General features: G+C 37.6%; 2 protein-coding genes across 5 annotated transcripts in view; one reads left to right on the top strand and one right to left on the bottom strand.

Annotated features, from left to right (window-relative positions):
- DNAAF6 (dynein axonemal assembly factor 6) overlaps window positions 1-1,843 on the bottom strand; it is a 36,429-nt gene extending 34,586 nt beyond the window's left edge. The window contains exon 1 of one of the 2 annotated variants that reach the window (XM_027054896.2): window positions 1,719-1,843. The gene's annotated coding sequence lies outside the window, so the exon portion shown is untranslated. Of the gene's footprint in view, window positions 1-1,014; window positions 1,173-1,718 lie in introns of those variants that run through there. The other variant, XM_027054897.2, reaches the window with a different exon arrangement.
- Window positions 1,844-1,924: 81 nt separating this feature from the next.
- The window catches only part of NUP62CL (nucleoporin 62 C-terminal like), a 79,678-nt gene continuing 53,777 nt past the window's right edge, over window positions 1,925-27,825 (top strand). For 2 of the 3 annotated variants that reach the window (XR_008289811.1, XM_027054899.2), the window contains exon 1: window positions 1,925-2,135. The gene's annotated coding sequence lies outside the window, so the exon portion shown is untranslated. The remainder of the gene's footprint in view (window positions 2,136-27,825) is intronic. The other variant, XM_027054898.2, reaches the window with a different exon arrangement.

Raw genomic sequence — 27,825 nt, 5'->3', positions numbered from 1 at the left:
GTACCAGCCACAAGAGCTAAAGAGACAGACGCTTTAGAAACAACTCGTTACCAAAACATTGAAACCAGTTAGGGACTAGAAAAACTCAACCAGGATTGCTCCAGACCCATGGCACTGAAGCAAGATCAGTAACCTGAGATTAAGTCAGACTCTCTTTGTGAAGGCTGGTTGATACCAAGTAGTATCCTTTGGGAACTTGTTTAACAGGTAAACACATATCCTTATGTAAAGCACTGTTGCTAGCCGAATGATTTCAAAGTATTCAAAAGCCATTTACTCTCTTAAAAAACACAAAATGAAACAAAACAAAAATCCATTTACTGTCTTAAATAATTTGGCATTTCTTCTGCAACTCTATTTACATAATACTTAGTTAGCAATTCTTATGTTAAATTCTTCTGAAAACACAAAAGTAAACATCATCTTTGCCTATGTCTGAATTAAATTACAATATACTGGCTAATTTTTACATTTTTTTTACAGTATACACATCAATAATTCCCTGCTTATTAAAAATAATTCATTTTTGGCTTTGCCTTTACAATACCAAGAATTATTTCCTTTTTTAGGTCTCAAACTTTCACTGCTATAAAATGTACCAAGTCATAAGTAACTATGAGGACTTAACAGAGTTTTTTTTTACAAATTTAAAATACAGTTAGTAGAAGATGACTTTTGAAAGTACCTGGAATATTTCATAAAATAAATGAGACTCTTTTGATTCAATACTTCCTCTATTATTATTTTAGGCAAACTTAATACACTTGTCAGTAATTTTTTTCTCTCATTCTCATACTCCACCTTTATCTAAAAAGGAGACAGCAAATTTTCCTTCACTATTTTGACAGTTTCTCCCTAAGTCAACAGGCCTTTTTCTTAATTTCTTTGGGAATTAGTCTCTGTTCTGAATCTTTGTCACAACAGGAAGGTCTTAGGAGAAATGACCCCTACCCCTCTGGTCAAATTCTGTTCTCTCCCCTTAATCAGATTTTATTTTTTGACACGGTTTCTTACTTTTTGACAGGTATAGTCCAACGATATATAATACTCTCCCAATCAGTCCTTGGTGAGTAGCAGGCTTGCCAAGTACAGGTAGTCTTTACACACCACGCTCTAGCCCACTTAAGTGTGGCCCGCTGTTCAGTCCTCAACGGATCTGACCAAGACCGTTGGAACCCTCAGGCCATTGTCTACGTAGCAAGCTCACGGGCCACTTCTTTTTCCCCGTTTGAACAGCGTTATACCCCCTAAAAATATATATCCTAACCAATGCACTCTGGATAAACCATGTCTGTACATGTAAAACAGAAGGAACAGTGGCTGCTCCAACTTGGAGCACCCAGATCTACCTATAAGGACACAGTTTTCACTCTCAAATTAGTGTTACAACCATAAGTGTGGTGAGTTGACAGAGGCACTGGGAAGCCTTCACTTGCTCATTTTGGCTTTCAGACAGTTGAACAGCATCCATTCCCTGTATGGTAAACTGGCCCTATCTCTCACTCACATCCTGAAAGACCGAGTTGTTTAAAGCCGCCTCCTGCTTCTAGTGTCTAGGGCAGGGGAATTTAGGGAAAAGGTCTGTTCTATTTGCAATTTGTGGCTTTTCTGGGTATCTCTCAGGGTGGTAAGTACTCCAGAGTTCTCCCCAGTTTCTCTGGTAGCCAGGGCATTTGAGGACCCTTTCTTTTCCCTTCTTAAGGTTCGGGCTTCCTCACCTGGGTCAGTTTTCGGGTAGCTGGCGAGGCTCCGAAAATAGACTGCGGAAAGCTCTGCGTCTCTGTGTTGCCTAGGTAACAATTTTGTTGCCCCCTCCACCCACCACCTCTGGGTTCCCGCTTGACTTTCCTGGCCAATCAGAGAAGAGTTTCCTTTGAAACAACACCAGAATCAACCAATCCGAGCTCGTGCCAGTCGGGGTCAATGGCCGCCCTTTCCAGTTAACTAGGTGGACCCCAGTTAAGCGTCTGTCTCGGTTAGCGTCACTCCAGCTGCAACCGGTCCGTGGTAGACGCTGGTTTTTTCCCCTGGTCCGAGTAGGCCCAGTTCCGCCTCTCCGGCCGCTAGACAGTCTCGGAGGCCCTTCCCATTTACTTTGGGAGCCCCGACGGCGAGCGGCGGCGGCAGCCACCAAGGTAAGTTTGCAAGGTTTTCGTTTGTCCCAGGCATCGGCGGGCTCGCTCATCATTACACTTTTCCCGCACGTGAATTCCAAACCGGACGACTCCTCCCGCGGCTCCTGGGCAGCGGGAATGGATGCATAGGCTCGGTGGCCCCGGGGGGTTGAGAAGGTTTTGCCGCAGCTCTCCACGCGCTCCCCACTCCCCCTCCCCGCCGCGCGATAGAGACACAGGTTGTGGTTCGTTCAGGCTCAGCGTGTGTGTGTGTGTGTGTGTGTGTGTGTGTGTGTGTGTGTACTCGAGCGAGCGCAGGTAAGGTGGTACCGCGCTTCTTTTCCTTAGCTCGGCTTGTGTGGTGTGTGGGGAGGGGGCGTGTAGGGTGGGAGCGCGCTTTTCATCGACTGCGTGTGTGTTGTGGGGTGGGGGTGGGATCACGGTTCTTTTCCTAGGCTCAGAACGTGTGTGTGCGCTGGGGGTGGTGTGTTTTGTGTGTAAGGTGGGATCGCGTTTCTTTTCCTTTGCTGTGGGCATGACTTCTGGGCCTGAACCCCTGCGGTGAGCATCCCTGCTACACCTTGCTCCCGCTCCCAGTGACACAGTGGACCTGGTCCCCTGCTTTTTCCCGCCTTGGAGTGGAGAAACGCAGGCACGCCGCCCGCTTGCCACTGCTTGGCAATCTGCGTGTCTTCACTTCACGTAGACGTGCAGTTGTGACCCTAGTTTCCCGTGGATTCCGTGGTTTGGTTTTAAGCAAAAGGGGGGTGGCTTAATATACATTTGGAATGTTCGCAACTGGTTAGTTGTGTTTGGTAGTGGGGCCCCTAATACATTATTTGAGTGTTGTAAGCAAGGAAAGATAGGATGGCTTTCATGGATGGTTGTTACTTTTGATTATCCAGGGATTGGAATTCGATTAATGAATTAACTAAATTTCTTTCCTTCTTTGGCTATCATATTTTTCTAGCTTCCTCCCTATCTGGTGAAGTGAAACTTGAGTAATTTGTCCATTCTCCTTGTTATATTACCACAGTAAACAAACAAACAAAATGGAAGTATATTTAAGTTATTGGCTAAAAGTAAAGTTACTGGCTTTTTGGCCAAATTAATTATACCACAATATCCCTTATGACTACAAATGTCTTAAATTTTGTTATTTCTCTAAGATAGATAACTTGTGGAGTGTAGCTATATGCTATGCTGTCTCTTGATTGCTTTTTTTCTATTTTCTTCATTGTGCATTATTCTATGTCGGTAATGCCTAGCTAGTACTTTTCAGACGTTTTTGCTGTGACTCACAGAAATAAAATTTATATTGTGGCCCAGTATATACATATCCAATATATAATTGACAACCATTTCACAAAAACAATACTTACTACATGCAGTTTACTCTGATAGTCTCCATTATGTACTTTTTTTTAATGTGGAGTACAAGCCAGTAATGAATCCTCACTCAGGTTGAAAAACTTCGATCTTTGGTTTTCAAACTTGCGTGTGTTTAGGAATCACACAGGATGTTTGTCACTGTTGGGGCAGAAGAAAATTTTTCTCTGTCCCTCAGAATTCTGGCTGGACTAAGAATTAAATTGACATGAGACCGATTAACAGGAGAAAATCAAATTTAATTTCATACATAAGGGGAATCTACAGACATGAAATTCCAGACAGGCAAAATGAAGTCTATATGTCATCCTGAACTAAGGAGAAAAGGGGGATAAGGGTCTGGGACTTCAAAGGGAAGGAACACAACTCACAGGAAGATGAAAAAGAGTAAATGTTTGGTAAACAGATGTTTGCTGGGCCATTCAGCAACTGTAGGACTTAGGACTTTAATCAAACAGGCTTTGCTTGGTTCCTTCCTGTCTACTATACCTAGTTCATGTTATAATGTAGTTATCTGTCGTGATAGCTCTCTTCGTGGAGCAGGTCCTTCATCTAAAATCTTTCAGGCAGCTGTTGCTGAGGGCAGGGAGGAGGGGTGGGGAGTCAGCTTTTTCCTGAGTCTTTGGGCTTTTGTTTTCAGATCAGCATAATCTACATACCAAAGTGGCCCATCTTAGGGCCACCTGTCCTTGGCCCCTAAATCGCAAATGCTGATTTCCCTGGCTCCAGCATCTGGTTATGTGTGTCTCTGGTAGGGAAAGGTGGTTCCAGTAACATTTTTGAAGTGCCTGGTTTAGTGCCGGATGCACAAGGATTCAGTAAACCATAGTTTACTTCTTGAGGAGCAAAGGCTATTTATCTTTGGGGATTTAATTGCCTCTTCAAGGTTTGGCCTGCCCCTGGCAAGGTGGAATCCAATGTTAAGCACTGTTTTCCCCAGGGTTGAGGAGGTAGGAAAGTAGGGGATGAGCCCTAGATCTGAGATGAATCCGTGAGTACTTGGCTTCCCTGGAGAATTTTGTAAATACAGAAATTTAGGGATAGAAGAACACAAACATTAGAGCATTTCAGTGATTATCCCAGGATCACATTGTAAGTAAGTGGATCTCAGAGATAAAGTCACTTGATGAAGTCTAATATTCTTGATAGCAGGTCAGATCTAGAGGCAGAAGTTGAAACAGGAAGAGAGCTTCTCTGACTTGCAGAGGCAACAGAATTTCTGGCTTTTGACTGCTGGCTTGGTTTTAATGAAAGGAAACTTGAGAGATCTAAAAAAATAAAAAATACACCTAAAAGATTTTGTGGGTTATCGCTATGAAAAAGGGATTTAGTTTAGCATATTTCTCTTGTAATATATAGAACAACTGTTTTAAAACACTAACTAGTTAAGTAATTTATTCAGCCAGCATTAAAAGAAATTAAAGGTGAAAAATCTCCCTCAAATCTACTACCAAAAATATAACTGCTATTTCTGTTCCCCTCCTATTTTATTCATATGTACCCATATTTTTAAATAATTTTAATCCTTGCTTGTATAAGTTTTGTTCCTTTTATTTAATATTATTCTGGGAATCTGTTCTATGTGGTTGATAGTTTTCAAATTTTTATTAGTAATAGCATTCTAATGGTCCATAGAGTGAGATGGCTATAATTTATTCAGCCTAACCCAACAACAGAAAATTATTTCCAGTAATTTCATGCTATCAGTAACACTGTAAAATTTGGGTTATTTGAAATCATTTATATAACTTGTACCTTACATGAAACTCAAGGGGAATCTTAACAGGAAGACCAGGGATCTGGACCTGAGATGCTAGTGTTTGCCACTCCCCACTTTAGATGTATGAATTTACCCATGTAGGTTTTTGTCGCTAGAGAAGCACTGATCAACCATAATATCTATTGTACATATGAATTAGATGGGATGTATTTTTTAAGTAATGAGTATAGACATTTTCAAAATGATTTACTTTAAAAGATACATGAATCCTAGCAGATTCAAGTGCCATAATAACACTCATGCTGATTAGCTTTCTTTATGAATATCTTTTCCAAAGATTATATGAGTGCGTATTCATTTGTAATTAAAAACTTTTTTATAAAAGGTCCAATTAAGTTGACTGGGAGAATAAAAGCTATAATTGGCCTTTATTAGCACATCTCCCTTTTCAAAGCACACATATTGTCTTATTTTCTGTCATTCTAAAACATTAACTAGTCCCTCTTTTTAAAATGATAAAATATTTCGAACAAAAAGCACAGAGACTATTCTATACCATCATCCACATACCTACGAAAGATTTGACAGTTGTTAACATTTTGCCATATTTTCTTTAGGTATTGTTTTTTAAAGAACTAAAAAATTATAACTAATTCTTTGTACCCCTTCCCAGTCTCCTTTCCTTCCCATCCCAGAGATAATTGTTCTTCTGAAGTTGTTGTATATTTTCCCAATCTATATTTTTAATTTATTTTTTATTTTTATTTTTGAACATTTATTCATTTTTGAGAGACAGAGCATGAGTGGGGGAGGGGCAGAGAGAGAGGGAGACACAGAATCTGAAGCAGGCTTCACGCTCTGAGCTGTTGTTAAGCACAGAGCCGACACAGGGCTCGAACTCATGGACCACGACATCATGACCCGAGCTGAAGTTGGACGCTTAACTGACTGAGGCACCCAGGCGCCCCTCCCAATCTATATTTTTAAATGCATTCACATGTGGATGGCCGTAAATGATTTGTAATATGATTTTGTATGTCCTTTAACATTTACAGAAGTGGTGTGCTGTACTTAACTCTTCCGCAACATTTTTGGGTCACCGTTGTTTTTGAGATTTTTCCAAATTGCTAAATATAGATAAAGTTAGCTATCTTTTATTGCTGTATTCTGTCCTATAACTGTGCCACTTTAAAAAATCTCCATTTCCCTATTGTTGCTGACATTTAGGTTGTTTCAAGTATACAAATATTCATATTAATCATGTAAATACTGTATGGTTCAAGTAATATGAAGTTCCCAGAATTGGCAAATTCATAGAGACAGAAAGTAAAATAGAGGTTACCAGGGGCCGGGGGAGTGGGGAACAGGGCGTTATTGTTCAGTACCAGTACAGAGTTTGGCACTGAAAGAGTTTTGTAAATGGATAGTGGTGACTGTTGAACAACACTGTGAACATACTTAATGCCACCAAATTGTATACTTAAAATGGTTAAAATGGTAAATTTTACATTATGCATATTTTACCACAGTCAAAAATGACAAACATAAGAATTGTGCTTATTTTTCAAAGGCATGTACTTGATTGCCTTTTTTGTGGAGTGAAGCACTGAGAAAAGTGAGATTTATTTTTTAAAGTAAACTTAAACTATATTAGCCAAATCTATTTTTCTTTGCAAAACGATGGTTTTTGAGATTTTTGAATGACTACTGTTACTTGCATGCTTGTGTAAGATGTTTTTTTAATTTTCAAAAATTTTTTTCATGTTTATTTTTGAGAGAGAGAGAGTGCATGCTAGCGGGGGAGGAGTAGAGAGAGAGAGGGAGAGAGAATCCTGATCAGGCTCTGCACCTGCAGTGCAGAGCCACGATGCTGGGCACCATCTCTGGAACCATGAGATCATGACCTGAGTGGAAATCAAGAGTTGGATGTTTAAGGTTTCTATGCACACTGTGCTTCAGAAGTTTCTGGGGGGTTATTTGTTTGTTTTTTGCTATACTTCTACAATGTTTTGGGGAGGGTTCTTCTAAAAGTGGGTATGCCTTTGAGGCTTTTTTGTTTGTATTTGAATGCCATTCCTCCTTTCTTTCTTTGACTACTTCTCTCAAGTACTCTCTTCTCTTTCTCTTCCCCCCTCCCCATAACCCTGATCTTCCCCCATTTCCCAATCCCCCAACCCCACTCTGGCCTTCTTGGTCCCTCTGCCCAGTTTCCGATTAGCCATGTCTTCCCTTTGGGTCTCTGCCCTCCCCGTCTGCCCTCTCATGAGGCCCCCTACTGCACACACACACACCCTGCTCACTCTTGGGTCCTTCTAAGGGCTTCCATGTTTCTCCCTCTCTGAGTCCTTTGGCCCACCCTCCCCTTTGGTCCCACCCTTGGTTTTCCCTTTTCCAATTTTGTAACTGCTCTAGGCATTTACTGACAATGAAACCTGTTTGCTGGCAAATTGCATGCCTCCACAATGTCACACTTTTAATATTTGGAAAATTGGTCTTAATTTGGGGATTAAAAAAACTTTCTAAAAGCTCTCAAAATACGATTCTGACATCATAGCTTTGATATGTTATTGGATAAAGGAGGAGAAAAGAAGTTAATGTGAAAGATAATCGGTAAGTTATACTGCTTAAGATGTTTAATATGAACTCCCAGCTAATGTACCATTTCCAGTAGCTCTGTATTTATTGTGGCATAAAATAAAATGATCATCATTACAAGTTTGATCCCTTCCTATTTCCCTTAAAAATGGCTGGACTAATTTCACCTCTCCCTATCCATTTCTCTTCTGGGACTCAAACACTTCAAATAAAGCATTAATAACCCAGTTTCTACCTCTAGAGTTGGCATCCATAATTATCAGTGGCAAATAAGGATCCTACTTTTGAAGCTTACATTTTTCTGCTTTCTGGAAGGCTCTCTTGGTGGAACAAGGGGTTTCTTCAGTGAATTTGTACTTTTCCTTTGCTTTTCTGCCTCTCTCCTTAGTTTGATAATTAATGATATATATATATACATATAACATTTTGATATTAATAATATATATATATAATGGTTATTTTAGAGAGAGAGAGAGAGGGAGAGAGCATGAGTGGGGGAGGGGCAGAGAGAGACACAGAATCCCAAGCAGGCTCCAGGCTCTGAGCTGTCAGCACAGAGGCTGAGGCCGAGCTCAAACTCACAGACCATGGGGTCATGACCTGAACCGAAGTTGGATGTTTAACCAACTGATCCACCCAGGCATCCCGATAATTAATGATATATTAAAGAATCATATATATTATCAAAAGTTGCTATTTATGAAGATGGTTTTATAACATGACTAATCATGCCATATCATTTAGTCATGATGTTCTTAATTTTTTTTTTTAACGTTTATTTATTTTTGAGACAGAGAGAGACAGAGCATGAACGGGGGAGGGGCAGAGAGAGAGGGAGACACAGAATCGGAAGCAGGCTCCAGGCTCTGAGCCATCAGCCCAGAGCCCGATGTGGGGCTCGAACTCACGGACCGCGAGATTGTGACCTGAGCTGAAGTCGGACGCCTAACCGACTGAGCCACCCAGGCGCCCCATTGTTTAGTAGTCATGATGTTCTTGAGACGGTGAAGTAAATTAGTGAGGCTTGATGGTTGTCAGGTAACTAAGCAGTTTAGGGGGAGTGTTGCCTGCAAGAGAGAATAGTCTATTTGCTTCAAAGAAGAAAGGAAACATTTTTAACAAATTACATGGCTGAGCTTCTGTGCTCATCACCACTTGACAATCATTTCTCAAAGTAATATCAGGGAGTAATAGCATGAGTGATCCCCCCAAATCATTTATACTTTATAAGATGCCTCTAAACATTTATGCTGAAATGGTTTATTATAGGTACTCGAACTTATTTTGTTTCTGCCATTTGAGATACAGACTTCTCTTTCTAATATTGTGTTCCTTACGCTAATATTAAAATGAAGTATTGTGTCCATTTCTTTCACTTACTAGTTGCTTGGCCTTGGGAAAGTGATTTAGTATTTTCAGAGCCTCAGTTTCCTCAACTATACAACGGATATCAAGTTTCTTTATGATTTGTTGTAGTTAATGAGAAGATATGGAGTTTCAGATTCTTTTATGCTATCTTTTATCTTTGCCTCTTTATATTACGTAAGAGACTCAAGAACTTAAGTGGTAAAGATGTGTCCTGAAATGACCTACCATAATTTGTTGATCTCCATTTGGTTTTCCTATTACCCAGAACACTCCTAGGATCAATAAATGATGATAGGTAGTACACAGAGAAGATAATTTTCATGCTGATAAATTAGATAGATGTGTAGTAATTATTTTTGAATTCTAATTTGAAATGCAATTTATGTTTAGTCTCAGGGCCAACTCCAAGAGTGCTGATATCTCTGATTTGCTGATCCCTCACTGACAGTGAGGAGAACCCCAGTATTATATATTGGAAAGCTTTTATATAGCACTTTACATTAAATTAAATCAGACAAGGTAATATATTTGGAGGGCTGTTTGTAAACTTATTGGTTAAAAAATATTTTGGTGGGGCACCTGGGGAGCTCAGTCGGTTAAGCGTCCAACTCTTGATTTATGCTGGGATCATGAGGTTTGTGGGTTACAGCCCTGCATCAGGCTCCGTGCTGACAGTGCAGAGCCTGCTTGAGATTCTCTCTCTGTGCCTATGTCTCTCTCTCTCTGCCCCACCCCTGCTCTCTCTCTCTCTCTCTCTCTCTCTCTCTCTCTCTCTCATAAAAACAAATAAATAAAACATTTTTTAAAATAAAAAAAATGGTTACTCATTTAGTGGAACTGTCTGAATTGTAGAGGTAAGGAAACTGAGGTTCCAGTGCATTTAAGTAACTAGCATAGTCTGATGGGCAGCAACACTCACTGCTTAGTTTTCTTTCTATCCAGTTGTTGCGGAAATCAGTAAGCCCCATTTAGACCGGACTGCCAGGCAGGGAGTGTCTTCCCATTTCTAAGAACCTTTTCAGTGAGCTCTGATGATGTCTTTGGGCCTAATGGGTTTTTTTTGCAGAAATCTTTTACCATCCAGTATTTCTTTCTTTGAACATTGTGCTTGCATTAAGACATCCAGGATTTAAAAAAAAAAAAAAAAAAGCTGGGCTCAACATAAACTGTAGTTTTGTCAACTTTCAGCTCCTATAAACAGGCAGTGTGGATGAAGAGAAATAGAGTTTGGCTTGAGGAACTCATCAATGACAGAGACAGATATCCCCACTTAAAGCCACGTATAGGGAGTACGGACTTGTTTTCCATTTTTTAATAAAGCAATGATATATACATAGGGAAGCTGAAGTGTGCTAGCTAAGATCCTGTTTGTTAAAAAGGATTGGGAACACTGATTACTTTCAGACTGTTTTAGAAGAAACATGAATTTAAGTCTGTATGTTAAAAGAAAGAATTCAAGAAAAGAAATCCATACAGGGGCACCTGGGTGGTTCAGTCAGTTAAGCGTCTGAATTTGGCTCAGGTCATGATGTTCACGGGTTCGAGCCTCACGTCGGGCTCTGTGCTGACAGCTCCGAGCCTGGAGCCTTCTTCAGATTCTGTGTCTCCCTCTCTCTCTGCTCCACGCCCCCCCCCCCCCCCGGCTCACACTCTGTCTCTCTGTCTCAAAAATAAATAAAAACATTTAAAAAAAGAAGCCCATACAAATTAATAGAATATGCAACTTCCAAGCATGGGAAAAATAAAAAGAATAAAGAAAATTCCATCAACCTAAATATGTGGACAGAGATAAAAGATATGTATACCGTAGCAAATAAAAAAAAAACAAAATAAGATGGAAGAAATAAGTCTAGGTGAGTAGTTAGCAATAAATGCAAATAAATTAAGGTCACTCAGTAAGAGACTTTTAGATTGGATTTAAAAATTTTCAGCTTTGCTATGTATAAAACCTATACTTAAAAGGTCTCAGAAAGGTTGAAAACAAAGGTATGGAACAAGATACACACCAGGCAAATACCAACAAAAGAAAAATTGTGAGGCAACATTAATGGCAGACAAAATATTTTTTAAGGCAATTTAGCAATAGACATTTCACACTGATGAAAAGAAGAAAAGGCTCCAAGAGACTATCAACCATGAACCTATACCCATAACAATGTAGTCTTGAAATATGTAAAACAAAAAGCAATGGGATTATGAAGAGAAATTGACAATCCCTAACAATAGGGGAGACTTTTTAAACACCTTTGTCAGAAAATGGTTAAGGAAAATAGATTGAAAAATGAAAAAGTGTAAGAATATGAAAGATTTAATATCTAAATGAGATGGAGGGGAGAGAATCTTTAATGCCAAATTCTTAGTGACAAAAAATGCATTTTTAGTCTAAATGTGATTTTTGCTTTGTTTTGTTTCTCAAATTTCTGAGTTAGGAAAAATTCAAAGGTACATGCTACATTTAACAGGGAAATTCTTAAATTACTTCCAAAAGAGTAGAAAGCTCACAAATACAAGAGGATAGGAAAAAACGTTCCACCTTTTGATAACTACCACAAAAGACTCCTTTGGCCTGCAGTGTGACATTGATGACAATACCTAAATCTGAAAGTGTTCATTTCTATTACAGTCTCAAAACCATGGTTTGAAAACAATGAAATTTTCTGTCAACATTTATAATATTATCATATAATTACATATCATACATATTTATTATCATATAATTACATATCATAAATATATAATACATATAACTATATATCGTGTAACAGTAATATATTTTTATAATATAGTTTATAATAACATAGCACTTAAAACCCCAGGAGAATGGTACCCTTGGGAATGTAAGAGTACAGTAAAAACTCTAATAAGCCTTTCTTTCTGTGCCTTCTTGGACTGAATTACACTTGAAATTACCATTTGGGGCTTACATTTAAAAAGTTTTAAGATGTGTATATGACTTAAGAATAAGCATGTCAGGGGCACCTGGGTGGCTCAGTTGGTTGAGTGTCTATTTCAGTTCAGGTCATGATCTCATGGTTTGTGAGATTGAGCCCCGTGTCTGGCTCTGTGCTGAGCATGGAGCCTGCTTGGGATTCTGTCTTTCTCTCTGCCCTTCCCCTGCTCTCACATGCATGCTCTCTTTTTCAAAACAAATAAATAAATAAACATTACAAAAAATAAGCATGTCATAACCAACACATTCAGACAAATACTGTCCTCCAGAATTACCTGTGGGTAGATGTTCACTTATATCTACGACACTAATACTACTCAAGATATCTATGACACTAATACTACTCAAGATAACCATATTTCGTCAATTTTAAGAAGTTCAATTTTTCATAGTTTAACATCTCTGAAATTGAAATGAGTCTTAGTTAACAGATGATGGTGTTTTATAATCCCCTTTGGCCATGTGGCAGTTGTGATATCATAGTTGTTCCTGTATGCACTGTAATTTCAGAATATCTAGGATCAAAACTTGCATAACGGGTGGCTTGTGTGCAAACCTTGAGACAACGGGGCATCTCTTTTAACTCCTAGAAACCAGTGGTTGTGGGGAGAGAATGGTGGAGATGGTTAACTGACTCTAGTTATTAATTATGCTGAAATGAGAGACAAAAGGACACTAGTCTACACATTTGCAAAGCTGACTTGAAAGCATATAGCTAAATGGCTTTTAGTTCTCTTAATGAGTTCTTTTGCTGTATTTACTCTTACATTCCCAAGGGTACCACTCTCCTGAGGTTTTAAGTGTTATGTTACTATAAACTATATTATAGTTGCATATTATTGTATATCATATAATATATGGTCATATATTATATATTTATCATGTGAAGGTATATGATAATATCATAAATGTTAGCCAAAAAACTCATTGCTATCACCATGGTTTTGATACTGCATCAACAGTGTTCCTGGTGGCACAGAAGACATCAAAAAATTGGAGTTGAAAATTGGATTCTGAATAGTTTTTTCTTAAGATATGCGTGTTTGATTAAAATCTGTCTACATTGAAAAGAGCTCTTTCAAAAAGTATAAAAAACTTTAAGTGATAAGAAGGAATTGTGACAGGTTGGCCTTTTTTTTTCTTACTGGTGCATAAAGTAATGGGGTTCTTAACTTTGATGAAATATTTCTTGAAACTGATTTCATAGAATTGCATTTCAGAGCTATTGTTTAAAAACTGATCTTTAGACACATCCCATTTTATAAATCTTGACTTGGGTAGAATTATAAGTACACAATGATTTTTCCCTTAACACTTTAAAGATATTCTATCATCTTCTAGCGTTTATTGTTGCTAATGAGGAGCTTTCTGTCACCTTGGTTGTTACTCCTTACAAGATAAATCTTTTTTTTTCTCTCTGGCAATGTTCAGATTTTTTCCCTCTGTATTTAATATTCTAGTGTTTGAATATATTGTATATAGTGTGTGTGTGTGTGTGTGTGTGTGTGTGTGTGTGGTGGGGAGGGGTTGTCTGCTTGCAATTTTTAATCTGAGGACTCATTGTTCTTCATTTCTAGCAAACTCCTTTATTAAATTTGAGTATTGTCTCTGCCGTTTTATTTTCTTCTTCTGATATTCCTTCTGGATATATATTGAAGCTTTTCTTTTGTTTTCTTATCTCCTAATTTCTCTCTTCTTCCCCATCACTTTATCCTCCCTGTATTCTGGCAGATATCTTCTGTTCTCTCTTCCAGTTCATTGATTTTTTTTTCTTGTCAATTGGGTCTAGTCTTATCTCTGGAGCCTTTTAATTTCTTTTTAAATTTCTTTTATTATTTTTTTTTAATTTTTATTTATTTTTTTAATTTGCATCCAAGTTAGTTAACATATAGTGCAATAATGATTTCAGGAGTAGATTCCTTAATGCCCCTTACCATTTAGCCCATCCCCCCTCCCAAACCCCTCCAGTAACCCTCTGTTCTCCATAGTTAAGAGTCTCATATGTTTTTGTCCCCCTCCCTGTTTTTATATTATTTTTGCTTCCCTTCCCTATGTTCATCTGTTTTGTATCTTAAAGCCCTCATATGAACGAAGTCATATGATATTTGTCTTTCTCTGACTAATTTTGCTTAGCATAATACCCTCTAGTTCCATCCATGTAGTTGCGAATGGCAAGATTTCATTCTTTTTGATTGCCGAGTAATATATATGTATATACTACGTCTTCTTTATCTATTCATCCATTGATGGACATTTGGGCTCTTTCCATACTTTGAGGAGCCTTTTAATTTCTAATAGTGATAACCATTTCTTAGATTCTCCTTGGTTCTTTTTCACATTTACTTGTTTGTTTTATGGATATTATTTGTTTCTTGAGCTCTTTAAACATATTAAACATATTTTAATGTGGCATTCATATTTCTTTATTATCTCTAATTCCTTGAATGACAATTCTGTCATTTTTTCAGGTCTGTAGACTGCTTTCTTGGATGTTTTATAATTCTTGTCTAGGAGTTAATTTTCTGGGGGCTTTTTCTGACCCTATGTGACCTAGGAAGTGGGGACACCTCTTTCCTGAGGACATGAGCAACCTACTTGGATCCTGAAGGTTTCATGAACTCCTAATCAGTTTTTATGTTAGCATTTTAGCTTAAGGTTTCTACTCCATAAAGGCAAATTGAATTTAAGCCATCTATGGATATCTTCTTTACCTGCTTGGGGTTTCTGCATGTTCCCATCACCTTTTCCATTTCCTTAAATCTCTTTCCCAGATTGAAGCTTCATTAGGCCTCTTGATTGGGGAGCCTTACCCTGGTGGCCCCAGATCATACCCATAATCCAGCATATTTACAACTGTTAAGGCACATATATCATTCAGGTCTCCCCCTTGGGCTAATGAAGCAGCTTCAGCTTCTGCTTATAGAAAAGAATTCCTTCTCTATCTGGCACCTGAAAAATTGCCTTCTTTCTTCAAAAAGTCTGCTTTGTACTTTTGAAAGTGTTTTTATGAAGTACCTTTTAACTGATATTTCTAGGAGTTTGGAGTATGTGAGAGTGATTCCAGTGTGGTTTCTATCCACCATCTTGACTTGAAGGTCTCATTGAGATCTCTGAAGTTGGTTTTCTTCCATTCCTCTCTTACCCCCATATAGGGTTTGGAGTCAGAAGTGGGTTTATTTAATTCTGGAGGAACCAGTACCTGTATAGGTATGTTCACCTTGGGCTCTGCAGATAATAGCCACTACTTCAGCTACAGGGTTTACTTTCTCTACACCTGGTCCAAGAGGGTTTAAGTTTGGGACTCCATCCCAACCAGTTATAAATAAGGACATCTTCTACTGGCCTGTTCTCATTCAGCAACGCAGCTCCAGCTCCACAGACTAAAGGATTCAGCTTTGGTATACCATTTATATCAACTTCTGCTCCAGAAGGAACTGAGTTTTCTGTAGGGTAAGAGCAGTACTGTTTGATTCTTTTAGTGGCTACACAGGCAATTAGACAAACTTTCCATTTAGAGTATGGAAAGGCTAAACAAATGGTATGGCATTTCTAAGTCAACTATTTGGAATTCTGCCACTCATTCCCAAGATAGTCTTATAAATTGAAGCCATCTGAGATTTTAAGGTACAAGGCACATTGAATTCTGATCTGTGATTTCCCTTCATTTTATGTGAGCCATAGGAGGGGTAGCCACTGAGTTTTGGACATATATCATCTTGTAATTAGGCTACTTGCTTATTAACTCTCTCTCTCTCGATCTTTATCTATTGATCATTGTAATGACCTTGAGTATACATTCTTTCCTCCTGCATTTCAAAATTTTAAAGAGAGCATTCTTTTAGTGCCTTTTCTGTCAATCCAGATGGATCCAGCCATTTCTTTCAGTAGCATGTGGTGGTCCAATGAAAGCTGGGGTATTCTTTCTAGAATTCTCCTCAATTCTGTTAGTTATGTAATAACTTGTAATATTTGGTTATCTTTCCTTCTGTAGTGAGATGAAAACGTATAGAACAAAATCTCGTAAACTGTTCATACTTAAAACCTAATTTGACAAGAGCTATGTTATCTAGCTACCATTTAATGTGCCAGAGAATTATTATGTGATTTTTTTTCCTTTTTCTGTTTGGAGTAAATGCACCAAAATTAAACCTGGGCAACACCTGCTTTCAACAACCTGCAAGTGATTATAGGGGCTTTGGGGCTGGGTACCAGCACTCTTACTAATTCTTTAACAAGCAGTGTTCCTTCACACTGGGTGACAGCATCCAGCCTTTTGCTTTCGGCTCTGCTACCACCTCTGCTGCTCAGTCTGCAACTGCCACAGGGTTCTTGTTCCTCAGTGGAAAGAAAGTACACCTCAGACTGGGAGGGCCAGTTTCAATACTGTCTCAGCAATGGAGAATGCAGCTCAACCAATAGCATTTGCAGGATTACCCCTCACTCCTACTGCTCAGCATCTAGCAGAACAGTTGCTACACAACCAACTGTTCCTTTCAGCCTTGGTGGAGAGCCTGCAGGAAAGGTTTGAACTCCGCTCTCCAACAGAGAAGCACGGTATTCAAGATTGATTTCCAGGGGCACCTGGGTGGCTCAGTTGGTTAAGTGTCTGACTCTTGATTTCAGCTCAGGTCATGGATCATGAGATCGAGCCCCACATGGGGCTCTGTGCTGACAGCGCAGAGCCTGCTTGGGATTCTCTCTCTCTCTCTCTCTCTCTCTCTCTCTCTCTCTTTCTCTGCCCCTCCCCAGCTTATTCTGTCTCAAAAATAAATAAATTTTTTTTAAAAAATATTGATTTTGAGATTCTTTTTTTAAATGTTTATTTATTTTTGAGAGAGAGAGAGAGAGAGAGAGAGAGAGAGACCAAGCACGAGTGGGGGAGGGGCAGAGAGAGAGGGAGACACAGAATTTGAAGCAGGCTCCAGGCTCTGAGATGTCAGCACAGAGCCCGATTTGGGGCACGGACCCACGAACCGTGACATCATGACCTGAGCCAAAGTTGGAGGCTTAACCGACTGAGCCACCCAGGTGCCCCGAGATTCTTTTTTGATTGGTTCAAATCCAAATATTACTCACTTCTCTTGCTGGAGTTTAGTGTTATTGATAAATGTGATAGCAATTAAATCCAAACTGCTCCTTCTGGTGTTGCAGTTTTAGATTTAGAACCAAGGAATGTTTGTTTTGGAAAATATTACAACCTTCTGGGAACCAGTAGTCTAGACAAATCTGCATTTAGTAGTGAGAATTATACTGAAAAGTTGTGATCAATTATTTAATGTTTGTGTTTAGCAAGTATATTCTTATTTGCAGTCTGTTGATATGTTGTTTTCCATTTTGAAAATAAAACTTTTGAAATGAAACTTATCAAGAGGTACAATAGAACAGGAAAGAAAATGCTTTTGGAGTGACGTAAAAGTTTAGAGAATATTGAAATAATAATGCAACGTCAGTTCTGTGGCATGGTTAGGGAATGGTAAAATATTTTGTGTGGATTACCAGTTTCCAAATAATTAAGATTCAGTAAAATACATTTAACCTTTACTGAACATTAATGAGAAGGAATTTAGGGTCTTGCTAAGCCAAAATACAGTTAATAAGGAGTTCTGGTTTATAAACCATATAAACTTGGTTTTATTATAAATGTAAATATTTGAGAACTTGGGAAATACACTGAGATATTAATATATTTTACTTTATAGCACATTTTATTAAATTAGATATTTATAGTAATAATTTCAGAGCTTTTTGGGAACAACCAAAAAGGAAAAATATTTTTTAAATTATAGATACATAGAAATATATAACTTATCTATAATTTGTAGTAGTGATAATACCAATTTTGATTGTTTGGTATGGCATGGTAGTACATAAAGAGATGAAGTGGAACATTAAAATAATTATGGTGCTAGAATATTTGGTCACTACCTTGGGGGACATCATTAATTTTATACAAATGAATTTTTGGTATTAGAAATAATACATATCTGTTATTTTCAAAATGTATGAAATAAATGTTTTGAGTTTTGGCTCTGTTCATTACTAGTTCTTTGACCTTGGCAAGTTATTTTAACTTCTCACTGGTTGGTTTGCTCATCCAAAAGTGCTCAGCACTTACCTCATAGGGTTGTGGGGATTCAAGAAGTCCATATAGGTGAAATGCCTAGAATGCCTAGAAGTCCATATAGGTGAATGCCTAGATATTTTAGGGATGGCTCTTATATGGCTCTGAATTTATGAATTTATTCACTCTCTCTCTCACACACACACACATAAATGCAATTACTCAATAAATAATTCAAAAAGAAGTCATCCTTGTTAGTAATTAAAGAAATGTAAATCAAGATAATGGTAATATTATTTCCACTGTTAAGCTACCAAATTAAAAAAACAAACACACAAAAAGGATAATAGCCAACATATGTAACACTGCAGAGAAATGCAGATTTTCATAAAAACAACAGTGAAACTAGTTTGTGTATTTGTTTTTTTAATTTGGTAGCTTAACAGTGGAAATAATATTACCATTATCTTGATTTACATTTCTTTAATTACTAACAAGGATGACTTCTTTTTGAATTATTTATTGAGTAATTGCATTTATGTGTGTGTGTGTGAGAGAGTGAATAAATTCATTGTACCTTTTGCTCAGTTTTCTAATATGGCATTTATCTTTCTTGTTGATAATGTAGTTGTGGTATCTTAACCCTTTGATATTTGTGTAAGAAGTATTTCTCCCAATTTGTTTACATTTTTTTCTTAGTGTTTTATAAATATTAAAAGATTTTATTTCTTTAAATTAAGTGTTTTATTTTGCCATAATTGTAGATTCTCATGCAGTTGTAAGGAGTCATAGAGATTCCACATACCCTTTGTCCATTTTCTCCTAGTGGTAACATCTTGCATAGCTATCATACATTATCACAACCAGGATGTTGATACTGACAGTCAAGGTATGGACTAGTCCTGTCACCACAAGGATCCTTCATTTTGCCATTTCAAAGCAACCGTTGCTATAATTTTGTCATTTAAAAATTCTGTATAAATGGGGAATCATACAATGAGATATTTTAGGGATGGCTCTTTTCACCCAGCTTAATTTTCTATAGATGCATACAGATTGGTGTGTGTATCAGTTATTTTTATTGCTGCATACTATTCCATGATATGGACGTACAGCAGTTTGTGTAACTATTTGCCCAGGGATGTATATCTGTTATTTCTGCTTTTTGGCTGTAATGAGTAAAGCTGCTCTGAACATTTATGTATAGGGTTTTTGTGTGTGTGAACATAAGTCTTCATTTCTCTTGGCTAAATGCCCAGGAGTACAATCGCTAGATCATATGGTAGTTGTATATTCAGTCTTGTAAGAAAGTGTCAAACTGTTTTCTAGAATGGCCATACCATTTTACATGCCCCTCAGCAAGTATGTGTGATCCAGTTTCTCTGCTCTTCACTATCATTTGGTATTATCACTATTTTTCATTTTAGCTCTTTTCGCAAATAGTGATATTACATTATGGTTTTAATTTCTATTTCCCTAAGGGCTAATGATGTTGAACATCTTTTCCTGTGCTTATTTGTCATATGTATATCCAATCTGTTCATGTCTTTTATAGTCTGATAAAAAAAAAGCATTCAAAAATAGTAATGTATTATATGGGTCCTTTTTACATAGGGCTTTGGGAAATGTCAGTGGATAATAGGGTTTTACAAAAGACAGAAGTGCTATCCAACGGGCATTTTTTTTCTCATTGCTAGATTTATACCTGAGTATTTCTTTTTTAAAGTGATTGTAAATGGTACTGTATTTTTAATTTCACATTGACTTGTTTATTGCTGGTATATAGAAATACAATTGATTTCGTATGTTTATCTTATATCCTCTGACCTTGCTGAGCTCACTTATTCTAGGAAGTTTTTTTGTAGATTTCTTAGGATTTTCTACACAGACAAGACAGTCATGTTATCTGAAAATAGGGACAGTTTCATTTCTTCCTTTCCTATCTAGGTTTTTTCCTCTTGCTTTAGTGTAGTAGCTAGAAGTTCTAATATTACATTGGATAAGAGTGATGAGAGCAAGCATCCTTTCTTTTTCCCAATCGTAGGGAGAAACATCTAGTTTCTCATTAAGTATGGTGTTAGCTGTAGTTTTTGGTAGATGCCCTTCCTCAAGTTGAAGATGTTCCCATCTATTCCTATTTTTTTGAGACTTTTACCATAACTGGGTATTGAATTTTGTAAATGCTTTTTCTTCATTAGTTGATACAGTCATGTGGATCACATTGATTTTTCAAATATTATACCAACTTTGCATCCTTGGGATAAATCCCACTTGGTCCTGGTCTATAATCCTTTCATATATTGCTGAATTCTATTTGCTTATATTTTGTTTGATTTTTTTGATTCATTCATATTCATAAGAGAAAGTGGTGTGCAGTTTTCTTGTTTTGTATCGTCTGTCTGGTTTTGGTTAGGGTATGATACTGGCTTCATAAATTAGGTCAGGAAGTGTTTCTCCTGTTTTGTTTTCTGAAAGAAATTCTTCTTTAAATATTTGGTAGAATTCTCCAGTGGAACCATCTGGACCTGGAGATTTGTTTTTTAGGAGTTTTAAAATTATGAATTCCAAATTATGTATTTCTTATTAGTGATTTGTGGTAGTTTGTGTGTTTTTAGTTGGTCCATTTCTTTGAAATTATCAAATTTGTGGGTATAGTATTATTCTTTTGATGTCCACATGGTGTGTCATGATAAGCTGTTTCACTACTGCTATTGGTAATTTGTATCTTCTCTCTGTTTTCATTTTCAATCTCTTTATAAAAAAAGATTATTTATTTATTTTGAGAGAGAGAGCACAAGCAGGGGGAGGAACAGAGAGAGAGAATCCCAGGCAGGCCCCAAGGTGTCAATGCAGAGCCTGATGCAGGATTCAAACTCAAAAACTGAGATCATGCCCTGAGCTGAAATCAAGAGTCAGATGCTTAATCGACTGAAGTACCCAGGTGACCCTTTTTTTTTAATCTTAGTAGAGGTTTGTTAATTTTATTGATGTTTCAGGAATCAACTCTGTGTCATTGATTTTTTTTCTATTTTTGTTTTCTATTTCATTGATTTTTGCTCTTTATTATTTTCTTCTGCTTGCTTTGGATTTATTTTGCTCTTTTAGTAGGTTTTCAGGTGGGAACATGGATGATTGATTAGAAACTTTTCTTCTGATTTTAATTTTTAAAATTGAAATATAATTGACATATTAGTTTCAGGTATACAATATAATGATTCACTCTTTGTATATATCGTGAAATGATCACCACAATAAGTCTAATTAAATTAACATCCATCACCATACACAATTATAATTTTTTTTTCTTGTGATGAGAACTTTAAAGATTTACTCTCTTAGCAACTTTCAAATATACAATACAGTATTAACTACAGTCACCATGCCGTACATCTTCTTTTCTAATGTGTACATTTACTGCTATAAATTTCCCTGCTAGCACTACTTTAACTACATCCTATGAATTTTGGTAGGGTGTATTTTCATTTTCATTTACTTCGGTGTAATTCTTATTTTTGTTGAGACTTCCTCTTTGGCCCATGAGTTATTTCAGTATGTGTTTAGTTTACAAATGTTTGGAGATTTTCCTGTTGTTTTTCTGTTTTTGATTTCTGGTCCCTTTCCATTGTAGTTGGAGAATATACTATATCATTTTTATTATTTTGAATTAGTTGAAGTTTGTTTTATGGCCCCGTACAAAATCTATCTTGGTAGATGTTCCAGGGGCACTTGAAAAGAACGTGTATTCTGTTTTGTTGGGCGAAGTGTGCTATAAAGGACAATTGGATTTTGATGGTTAATGGTTTTGATGAGTTCTGTATCCTTGCTGATTTTATGTCTAGTTGTTCTATCAATTGGTAAGAGAGACGTGTGTCTTTAACTGGAATAGTGGATTTGTTTATTTTTCTTTCACTTTTATCAGTTTTTGATTCACATATTTTGAAGCTCTGTTGTTAGTACATATATATACAATTGCTAAGACTTATTGGGGGATTGGCTCTTTATGTAACATCATTATGTAATTATGCCCTTCTGGTAATTTTTTTCCTTTGAAGTCTACTTTATCTGATAATAATATATACATTTCTACTTATTGTTGTATAGTATCTTTTTTCCATCTTTTTATTCTCAACCTGCCTCTATCATTATTTTTGAAGTGAGTTTCTTATAGACAACATACAGGTCGGTCATGGTTTTTTAATACCCTCTGTCAGTCTCACTTTTAATCAGCTTATTTAGACCGTTTACATTTTCCATAATTATTGCTATGTTAGGTCTTAAGTCTGCCATTTTATTTTTTGTTTTGTTTGTATTTTTCATTCTCCTGTTTTCTGTTTCCTGCCTTCCTATTGATTACTTGAACATGTTGTAGAATTCCATTTCAGTTTAAGTATTTTTTTAATGTTTTATTTTATTTTTGAGAGAGAGGGAGAGAGAGAGAGAGAGAGAGAGAACATGAGCAGGGGAGTGGTGGAGAGAGAGGGAGACACAAAATCCAAGGCAGTCTCCAGGCTCTGAGCTGTCAGCACAGAGGCTGACATGGGGCTCGAACTCATGGACCGTGAGATCATGACCTGAGCTGAATTGGGACACTGAACTAACTGAGCCACCCAGGCGCCCCAACTATAGTATTTTTGAGAGTTGCTCTTTGTATAGATTTTTTAGTGGTTGCTCTAGGTAATACATATATATGTATAATAGTCTAATTGTTATTTTACCTGTTCGAGGTATAGAAACCTTTCTCCCTGTATGTCCCTTAACCCACCCCTATTTGTAACGTAATTGTCTTAAATTATTCTATCTACATACTTTTAGAACCACATCAGGCCGGGTTATAATTTTTAACCATCAAACATAATTTTAAAACTTACAACAAACAGGAAAACCAATTGTATTTGCCCATATTTTTGCTCTATTTGTTGTTTCTTCCTTCCTGAAGTTCCAAGATTCCTTCTGTTGTCATTTCCTTTCTGTTTAGAAGACTTCTGTAGCTGTTCATTTAAGGTGGTCTGTTGGCAACAAATTCTCTTGAGTTTTCCTCTCAATATCTTCATTTCCTATTCATTCCTGGAGGATATTTTCACTAGCTGTAGGATTGGATTCTGGGTTGGCAGTTATTTTCTTTCAGCACTTGAAAAATACAGTTATACTTCCCTCTTGCCTCCATGGTTTCTGATGAGAAATCTATCATTTAAATAGGTTTCCCCCTATAAATTAGATGCTGTTTTTCTCTTGCTGCTTTAAAGACTTTTTTTGTCTTTAGTTTTCCAAAGTGTAGTGATTTTATATGTCTTGGTGTAGACTTCTATCATCCTAGCCTCCATTTCACTGGTTCCTGTCTCTGTCTGCTCTCAAATCCTTCCGCTTAAGTTTGTGTTTGTGTTTTCGTTATTGTCTTTTTCAGTTCTCAATTTTCTGTTCAGTTCTTTATATCTTCTATTTATTTGTTGAGGTTTTATTTTCATTTCTTTTTCTTTCTTTCTCTTGGGTAAGGCTATTTTTTCTCATGTTTCAAGTGTGTTTATAATTTCTTGTTGATGCATTTTTATCACGGATGCTTTCAAATCTTTGATCATTAATTCTAACGTTTCTGTCATCTTGCTAATGTCATTTTTCATTCAGTTTGAGACCTTCCTCATTCTTGGTAGGATGGGTGTTTAATTGAAACCTGGACATTTTCATATTATGTTATGAGACACTGAATCTGATTTGAGGCTTTTTTTTCTTTGCTTTAGCTGGTTTTATTTGACATTGCTCTAACAGGAATAGAGGGGTGCTGCTTCGTTACCATAAGGTAGGAGTAAAACTTCATTTTCCCTGTTGGTCTCCATTGCTGCCCAAGGCAGGGGTCTCCTAATTACTGGTGGGCAATGGTGGAACATCCTGCCACGTCACTGTGAGGAGAGGGTTCACAAACTGCTGGCAGAGATGAAGAACCTGGCTCCCTACTTGACCTTCTCTAATACCATTCTGGCACAGCTATTGGGACACCTCATTACAGTCTCACATGGGTAGAAGTTTAGGCTCCTCACTTAGTGTTTGCTAGGATAGGTAGGAAGTAGGGCCACAGTTTTTTATGTGGCGTTTGGTTATACTAGAGTGGTTATTGTCTAAAAGATTTCTGTCTTATTAGTCTGCCCCTTTCCTTGTCTTTCGTCTACAGAGCAGGCTTTTATTGGGGCTTTTATGTGGGGAGTGGGGAGTGGTCTATATCCATTGGTATTTCTGGGCTGCTAGCCTATTCAACTCCAAGCCTGGGAAATACAAGGCAAAAAGAAAACTTGTGGAACTCACCATCATATCATTCCTTGGGTCTCAGGATCCTTTTCTGGTTTGCCTTCTTCTCACCACTTTTTAGGGTCTTCTTATGTTTGTTTTATATATAATGTTTAGTTGAATAAGTGGTTTTTACTTGAGTAAGGAAAAGGACCTGCATCCCATTTTCCTGGAAAGGAAGTCCCAAAGAATTTAATTTTTACATTGTCACATCTCTTATTCTTCTGAGTTTCTCTCTCTGGACAAATAGGCCTTTTCCGTCTCAAGATCCTTAAATTTTGTAGTTTTATTACAGTTTATATTTTTAGGAATCTTATTTTTTTCTAAGTGATTAGTGAGTTCAACCATTATACTTCATTAAATAGCCATTCTTTTCCTATTGATTTGAGATGCTGACTTCCACATACAGCAAATTATTATATATGATTAGTTCTGCTTCTGGACTTCCTATTCTGTTCTATTGATTTGCCCTTTATTGTTCTAATATCACCATTTTAGTTATTGTAGCAGGCCCCGCTATCTTGTAGCATAAGTCTACCTTTCCCAATTCTGTTGAAAACATTCTTGGCTATTTTCTATGGCCAACAACTTGTTAAAATAGTTGGCATTTTCTTATGTTTCTTAAATATCAAGGAATTAAGGCTGGTTTGGGTATCCTTATAGCACTGGATGGAGAAAATTATATTGAACCCTTCCTCTAGTCCAGTGGTTCTCAGCTGGAGATGACTTGTCCCCTCTCCTAGGGGATATTTAGCAATGCCTGAAGACATTTTTGGCTGTTGAGACTGGGGAGGTACTACTGGCATCTAGTGGGTAGAGCCCAGGGATGCTGCTTTTGACCTTGATTGACCTTGAAAATAAAAGAGCCAGTTTTTTTGCTAGCAAAATGGGTTTGAATAGAGGAGGAATTGCAATTTGGGACAAGCAAGCTACAGCAAAACCATAGGCAAGTCTGGAGAACAAAGGAGAAAAAAGCTCTTTTAGAGAAAAGGGGGGAGTTGGGAGGGACTGTTGTAAACAAGTCCACTGGAGTAAATTGGGTGTTTGAAGTGTAGTGGCTTTTCTTTGGCTGTGTTGTGACAGTCTCTCATTGGCTGGGCTGTTGCCAAGCAAGGAGAAGATCTTCCTTCTGCTGGCTTAGTAAAACAGTCTTTTTCCTATTGGGCCTGCAAAGGGCTGCAAGTGGTATGGTGTGAGAGCTCCCTCTTCTGGCCTCCCAACCCCATTTTAAATGAGGTTTCCTTTATTCAGAGTCACACTGCAAAATATCCTGCAGTGCACATAAAAGAAAATCTCGTGTCCCCTACACTCAACACTTCTGACACCAAATATGGGGGGGGGGTTCTTCCCACACCAACGAATTCTCCAACTCTCTGGACACCAGCTGGGTTCCCTACATTCAGTTATGATCCTCATTACCTGGAGTTATCACAGACCAAATATTTCAAGGGCTCAGTCCCACGGAACTGACCACTACTTCAGATACCAGTTGTGAGTCCTAGGTTGTCACGTGTACTTCTGACCTACTGCCTAGAAGTTGGGGATTCCCATGACTCCCTCCTTGGGTTGATAATTTGCTAGAACAGCTCACAGAAGAACACTGGAAAACGCTTTACTTACAGTTACTGGTTTATTATAAATGATACAACATAGGAAATAGGGGAAGGTATGGGGGGGGAGGCCCAGATCTTCCTTGTCTTCTCCAGGTGTTGTCACCCTTTTAGCAACCTCCATGTGTTCACTAACTTGGAATATCTCCATACCCCTTCATTTAGGGTTTCAATGGAGGTTCTATTATGTAGGCGTGATTGATTCAATCATCAGCCAATGATGATTGAACTCCATCTTCAGCCCCTCCCATTTCCAGAGGTGAGAAGGTGGCGTAAAAGTTCTAACGCTGCTGCAGTCGGTTGGTTTCTCTGGCAACCAGCTGCTCATCATTAAGGGCTCTTTAAAGTTCACCTCATTAAGGGGCACCTGGGTGGTTCAGTTGATTTAGCATCTGACTTCAACTCAGGTCATGATCTCAGAGTTCGTGGGTCTGAGCCCAGTGTCGGGCTCTGTGCTGACAACTCAGAGCCTGGATCCTCCTTCCGATTCTGTGCCTCCCTCTTTTTCTGCTCCTCCCCCACTCACACTTCGTCTCTCTCAAAAATAAATAAACATTAAAAAATAAAAATAAAGTTCACCTCATTAATGTAAATCAAGTGTAGTTGTATAGGCCTGGTAATAAATAACCAGGGGGTCCTTTCACCTATATTACTTCTGGAGCTATTTCATGAACTGGGGACAAAAACCAAATATTATAACGAAAGATGTTTCTATCACTTTTATCACTTAGGAAATTACAAGGGTTTTAGGATCTGTCCAGGAAAGGGGACACAGACCAAATGTACATTTCTTTTTTTAAAAAAATGTTTATTTAATTTATTTTGAGAGAGCACGTGAGCGGGGATAGGGGTGGGGGATGCAGCGCAGAGAGAGGAAGAGAGAGACAATCCCAAGCAGGCTCAGCGCTGTCAGCACAGAGCCTGATGCAGGGCTCCAACCAACAGATCATGACCTGACCTGAAATCGAGAGTTGGACGCTCAACCAACAGAGCCACCCAGGCACCTCTGTACATTTCTTATTATATCTCAGCATGGGCTAGTCTTCCACAATGAAGAATTACCTGGCCCCAAATGTCAGTGATGCCACATTGAAAAACCCTGCTCTAGTTCTATGATTAGGAAAATAAGACTGTCTCTTAAATCCTTTTTTATTTAAGAGTAGGACTCCTATAACTTAAAAGCAAATCATATTAGACAGTATTTTCTTCCTTAGTTACCTCTGGGTATGTGATTTAAGGTCAGGCCCTGAAATTATGCCAGTGCCTGAGACAAAAGATTAGGATTTTTAAATATTGGCATATATCAAGTGCAATTTAAATTAGTACTAGTGAAGAAGTTTCAGTAATATGGCCAGGTGTAAATACAAAACTCAATAGTGTTCCCATGTTTAAGCAATAGTAGTTGGGAAATACATTTAATGGGAAAAGGTCCCATTAACAATTTCAACCAAAAATTCAAAATGCCCAGCAATAAATATTTGAAATGTGCATGACCTATTTGAAGATAACTCCAAAATTCTACTGAGGAATATAATAGAAGACATGAATAAGTGAAGAGACCCACTGAATGCACAGACTCGATATATAAAAATGTCATGTATCTCCAAATTAACCTACACATTTAATGTAATTCTTATAAAACCACAATGGGAATTGTTAAAAAACAAAACTCAACCGAGTAAAATTTGAAGAGGTAATTGGCATTTTAAGTGATTCATGAATTGGGCAACATCCCATCTAGCAAG

The sequence above is a fragment of the Acinonyx jubatus genome, chromosome X (genome assembly GCF_027475565.1).
Source record: "Acinonyx jubatus isolate Ajub_Pintada_27869175 chromosome X, VMU_Ajub_asm_v1.0, whole genome shotgun sequence".
In the NCBI taxonomy this organism is placed as follows: domain Eukaryota; kingdom Metazoa; phylum Chordata; class Mammalia; order Carnivora; family Felidae; genus Acinonyx; species Acinonyx jubatus.
The sequence above is the reverse complement of the archived record's forward strand: the minus strand, read 5'-3'. Positions and strand labels throughout refer to the sequence as shown.